This window comes from Neofelis nebulosa, chromosome 2 (genome assembly GCF_028018385.1).
Source record: "Neofelis nebulosa isolate mNeoNeb1 chromosome 2, mNeoNeb1.pri, whole genome shotgun sequence".
NCBI lineage: Eukaryota > Metazoa > Chordata > Mammalia > Carnivora > Felidae > Neofelis > Neofelis nebulosa.
The window spans coordinates 137,488,851-137,495,213 of record NC_080783.1 but is presented as its reverse complement, the minus strand read 5'-3'; the positions used below and the strand labels follow the sequence as shown (position 1 = coordinate 137,495,213).

The 6,363-nt window shown below is 35.6% G+C and overlaps 1 pseudogene; it reads left to right on the top strand.

The window, feature by feature from the left end:
• The first annotated feature begins 1,434 nt into the window (after positions 1-1,434).
• Positions 1,435-4,065, top strand: LOC131491026 (tigger transposable element-derived protein 1-like; annotated as a pseudogene).
• The last annotated feature ends 2,298 nt before the right edge of the window (positions 4,066-6,363 follow it).

The following is a 6,363-nucleotide window of genomic DNA, read 5'->3' as shown; positions in this document are numbered from 1 at the left end:
TTTTCCCACAGCATGCATTACCTGATATTCTACAAATTTAATTTTTTCCCACTTATTTGTGTCTTCTTCCACTAGAAGAACAGCTTCTTGAGGACAATTTTTTCTGTCTTGTTCAGGGCTTTGTCTCAAGTACCCAGAATGGAGCCTGGAACAGTGCAGGTGTTCAATACAGAGTTGCTGAAAGAATGAATGGAGAATTGGAGGTAGAATGTAATCATGGAAGTTACATTGTCCATGTGTCTTCAAAGCACTGACAGCCTTGTGGGTGATGCCATGTCCTTCCTTGGATTCGCCCAGTGCCCCCACCCTGTGGCTTGGAGACCTGCAACACTAGCTGCCTTCCACCCTCCAGAAAGTCCTTAAGCCTCCAGGAATTACTCAATCTGAACTTTCCCTTTGGAACAAAAAGAGAATCTTCCCCCCTTATACAGCCTAAGAAAACACACTGGGAAAACTCCCCAGTGTTGAAAGAGAGGTATTGTTATAAGAAATAAAGATCATTGTGTACTTTGAGGCTCAAAAGAAGAACATATACACATCTTACTTTTACCTTTGGCAAATCCTTGATATAATGGCAGCTTGGATAATTTTGTAGGTACCTTACTTTCACAATATGTTTTTTGTTTATGAAATTGTTTTAGGCTACCAAAATATGGCCAAGACTTATCTTATTGAGTAGATCATCTACTTTTAAATGAAATATATGATACCAACAAGCAATTTCCTGCTGTGACAACAGTAGAAAGATTAGAAAATGCTTATCCCTCAAAAGCACACCTATAATTATTGTCCAAGATTACTTCGAGTGAAGAGATAAAATGAGATGAAAAAAAATGTTTTCTGAGGGAGGAAAAAAATATGTATATTTAAATATAATAGACACATTAAAGCATATTCTCAGAATTTAAGACATAATTCATACTTACACTATGTTCAAGGTCATTCATAAACGGTGAAATCATAGTTGCCAATAGAGATTGTAGATGTCATAGGGAGGAGCACACTGACATACTGAAAGAAATTGTTTCAATGTTTTCCTGTCTGTGTAATGCTTTGTACTGTAAAATATTTTTTTAAAGTGCCATTGGCAATGGGAGAAAAAAATCCAGAGTTAGCAATAAAATATAGCTTGAAATGATTAAAAGTAAAATAGAGGCATGCCTCTTTTTATTGCACTTCCTTTATTGTACTTTTCAGATATTGCATTGTTTACAAATTGAAGGTTTTTGGCAACCCTGTGTCAAGCAAGTCTGTCAAACACCATTTTTCCAACAGCATTTGCTAACTTGGTGTCTCTGCATCACATTTTGGTAATTCTTGCAATATTTCACAATTTTCCATTATTATAATGGTTGTTATGGTGATCTGTGATCAGTGATTTTTGATGTAACTATTGTAATTGCTCTGGGGTGCCATGAACTGTGTCCATGTAAGATGGCGAACTTACTAGATAAATGCTTTATGTGTTCTGATTGTTCCACTAACTGCTATTCCCCTATCTCTCTCTTTGAGTCTCCCTATTTCCTGACACACAACAATACTGAAATTAGACCAATTAATAACCTTACAGTGGCCTTTAAATGCTCAAGCAAGAGGAAGAGAGGCACATCTCTCACTGGTAACCTTGCTTCCAAATTCCTTAGAGACTTACCTATCCCTGACCTCTACTAACTAAAAAGTATATAATCAGTCCCTCATCATAATTCCAGTACAGCTCTTTCTGCCCATGGGTCCTGACCCAATGCTATAATAAAAGCATCTTTTTTCACTGAAAAAATAAATAAATCAAATGCTAGAAATGATTAAGCTTAGTGAGGAAGGTTTATCTAAAGCCGAGATAGGCCAAAAGCTAGGCCCGTTTTGCCAAACAGCCAAGTTGTGAATGAAAGAAAAAAAGATCTTGAAAGATATTAAAAATGTTACTCTAGTGAACACATGAATGATAAGAAAGCAAAACAGCCTCACTGCTGATATGGAGAAAGTTGTAGTGGTCTGGACAGATCAAACCAGCCACAACATCCCCGGAAGCCAAAGCCTAATCCAGAGCAAGGATCTAACTCTCTTCAATTCTCTGAAGGCTGAGAGAGGTGAGGAAGCTGCAGAAGAAAAGTTTGAAGCCAGCAGAGGTTAGTTCATGAGGTTTAAGTAAGATGCTGTCTCCAGAAAATAAAAGTGCAAGGTGAAGCAGCAAGTACTGATGTGGAAGCTGCAGCAAGTTATCCAGATGTAGCTTAGATAACTAATAAAGGTGGATGCAATAAACAGATTTTCAATGTAGGAAAAAATAGCCTTCTGGAAGAAGATGACATCTAGGACTTTCATAGTTAAGAAGGGAGAAGGCACTGTCTTCAAAGCTTCAAAGGACAAGCTGACTCTCTTGTTAGGGGCTAGTGCAGCTGGTAACTTGAAGTTGAAGCCAATGCTCATTGACTACTCCCAAAATCCTAGGGCCTCAAGAATTAGGTCAAATCTCCCAGCAATTTCACTACTAGGTATTTATCCAAGGGATACAGGTATGCTGTTTTGAAGGGACACATGCACCCCAATGTGTATAGCAACACTATCAACAATAGCCAAAGTATGGAAAGAGCCCAAATGTCCATCGATGGATGAATGGATAAAGAAGATGCGGTATATATATACAATGGAGTATTGCTCGGCAATCAAAAACAATGAAATCTTGCCATTTGCAACTACGTGGATGGAACTAGAGGGTATTATGCTAAGCGAAATTAGTCAATCAGAGAAAGACAAATATCATATGACTTCACTCATATGAGGACTTTAAGACACAGAACAGATGAACATAAGGGAAGGGAAGCAAAAAGAATATAAAGACAGGGAGGGGAACAAAACATAAGAGACTCTTAAATATGGAGAACAAACAGAGGGTTATTGGAGGAGTTGTGGGAATGGGGGTGGGCTAAATGGGTAAGGGGCATTAAGGAATCTACTCTCCAAGTCATTGTTGCATTGTATGCTAATTAACTTGGGTGTAAATTAAAAAATAAAAATAAATAAAGGCAACCTACAGAAAGGGAAAAAAAAGAATTATGTTAAATCTACTCTAACTGTCCTCTATAAATGGAACAAAATGCCTGAATGACAACATGTCTGTTTATACCATGGTTTACTGAATATTTTAAGCTTCCTGTTGATAACGCCTGCTCAGAAAAAAAGATTTCTTTTAGCATATGTCTGCTCATTGACAGTGTACCTGCTTACCCAAGAGCTGTGATGGGGATGGACAATAAGATTAATGTTGTTTTCATGCCTACTAACACAGCATCTATTCTGCAGCCCATGGATCAAGGAGTAATTTTGACTTTCAAATCTTCTTGTTTAGGAAACATTTTATAAGGCAATAGCTGCCATAAATAGTGATTCCTCTGATGGATCTGGGCAAAGTCAACTAAAACCCTTCTGGAAATGATTCACCATTCTAAATGTCATTAAAGAACATTCATGATTTGTGGGAAGGAGTAAAAATATCAACATGAACAGGAGTTTTGAAGAAATTGATTTCATTGGAGAGGCTCAAGTCTCCAGTGGAGGAAGTAACTGCAGATGTGGTGGAAACAGCAAGAGAACGAGAAGCAGAAGTGGAGCCTGAAGATGGGACTGAATGGCTGCAACCTCATAATAAATCTTTCACAGATGAGGAGTTGCTTCTTATGGATGAGGAAAGAAAGTGGCTTCTTGAGATGGAATCTCCTCCTGGTCAAGATGCTGTGAAGATTATTGAAACTACGACAAAAGATTTAGAAAAGACATAAACTTAGCTCATCAAACAGCAACAGGGTTTGAGGGGATTGACTCCAATATTGAAAGAAGTTCTACTGTGGGTAAAATGCTAGCAAACAGCCTCACGTGCTCCAGAGAAATCATTCAAGAAAGGAAGAGTCAATCAATGCAGCAGACTTCATTGTAGTCTTATTTTAAGAAATTGCCACAGCCATCCCAACCTTTGGCAGCCACACCCTGATCAGTCAGCTGCTGTCAACATCAAGGCAAAACCCTCCATCAGCAAAAAGATTACAACTTGCTGAAAGTTCAGAATTTTAAATTAAGATACGTACATTTTTTAACCAAAAAGTATTTCACACTTAATAGATTTGCATGCACTGGGAAACCAAAAAATTCATTTGACTTGATTTACTTCAATATTCTCTTTATTGTGATGATCTGGAACTAAACCCATAATATTTCCAAGATATGTCTGCATAGTTTCTTCTAGAGAGAAGAAAAATATACTGCTTCTCGTGTTATTAACATTTGTATTTGGGATGATTACAGCTGATCCTTGATAAAACTTGATATGCTAGAAGAAGAGGGGGAAGCTCTCTGTCAATTCTCATTTTCTGTTATGCATATAAATGTCTAAATTTGGTGAAAAAATAAAGAAGAAAAGAGGTGGGCAGAAAGACACACTGAATTGAGTACCCTTTGTGACTTTATGTGTTGTAGAAAGAAAATATCAAATAGCAGATTAATCTGGAATTATCCCAGAAGATAATCTTAAATTATTTTATAATTAACATCTAATTATTAAATGTTCTCAAGAACATCATGAAAATTTTCTAAAAATTCAAATTCTGATGCATGGGTTCTGGGATGTTGCTTGGGATTCTGAATTCCATAAAAGTCCCCAGGAAATGAAACAGCTGATTGGAGGACCATATTTTGTGATTTTCAAAATCTAGCCCCTCATCCAGGAAATTCAATAAATTTTAATGTGACCCTATGTAAAATGTGATTATAACAAAGAAAATCCTATTTTCAAAAATAGCATATAATTTTTCCAAACCAAGGTAAATGCTTCTGTATCATTTACTATTATATGGTATCCACACCAAAGTTCATTTCTTATTGTGAAATCAGACAACATTTTTAGCTTAGAAGCCTTTTTATATCACATATTGCAATTTCACTCTAGGTCTGAAAATTTAATAGATGAGATGTAATTAAAATATTGTCCTTGTAATATACCATAAATAAAATTATAGAATGACTAAAATGTCTCAGAAAACTGTTTTGAAAATTCCTATGAACATAAACTTCATGAACATAAATTTCTTCCTCTGAATTTCTACCTTTTAAAATTCTGAATTGTTAATTTTGATATTTATTTAAATATAAATTAATACAGAAAAATGGAATTCAGGAGACGAGTTAAAAGACTATTTTTTTTTTTAATTTTTTTTTTTTTCAACGTTTATTTATTTTTGGGACAGAGAGAGACAGAGCATGAACAGGGGAGGGACAGAGAGAGAGGGAGACACAGAATCGGAAACAGGCTCCAGGCTCCGAGCCATCAGCCCAGAGCCTGACGCGGGGCTCGAACTCACGGACCGTGAGATCGTGACCTGGCTGAAGTCGGACGCTTAACCGACTGCGCCACCCAGGCGCCCCTAAAAGACTATTTTAATAGTTCTAGAGACAACTGATGAAGGCTTCACTTAGATACTGGTAGTAACAAAGGAAGAAGAGGAAGGATTAGAAAAAAACCCTAGAAAGCCAAATCAATAAGCTTTAGGTACATGGTATTATAGCCTATTTTATTCTATTATACTAGGTAGTTATCTCAATGCTGTTTATTGAATAATCTATCTGCCACAGATTTGAAATGCCATTTTTATTATATTCTTTATGATAAATTTATCCCATAGAGACTAAGCCTTACCTCTTACACCTGGTCCTTCTATTGATTTGCCCATTATGGGCCAGCACCACACTGCTTTATTATTACATAGTACCTTACTGTTATGTTTCAAAATTTCCCCATGATTGCTCTTGCAGAGAACTTTAGAATTATTTTAATAGAGTTCAAAACATCCTGGTGGGATTGCCTGGAATGTTTAAATTAATGTTAGAGTCAATATCTTTTAAGTGACTCAATGAAGAATAGAGGATATCTCTGTTTTTATTGAAACCTCCTTTTATACCTATTAATAAAGTCTGCAGTTTGTATATATTTATGAATGTTATACATTTATTTTAAGTCTTTTTTCCCTTGGAAATTTATCTTTTTATTATTATTATTGATAACCATCTTTTTTCCTTTATTTTCTTTCTATGTGGCTATTATTAGATTTTTAGAGTATTGTGCAACTTATTTAGAGTATTTAGATTATTTGCAATTTACTGAGCTCTCTTACTGCTTCTATTGGTTTTTCAGTTAATTTCTTGGCATTTCCAAGCCAAGATGATACAACGATATCATTTATATACATTCATGTATCTTCATTTTCTTTACCATTGCTCATATATTTTATTTTCTTCTCTAATTTCTTTGGCATTTGTATGACAATATTAAATCGTAGAGATGACAGCAAGCATCTTTGTATTTCTAAATCCTGACTT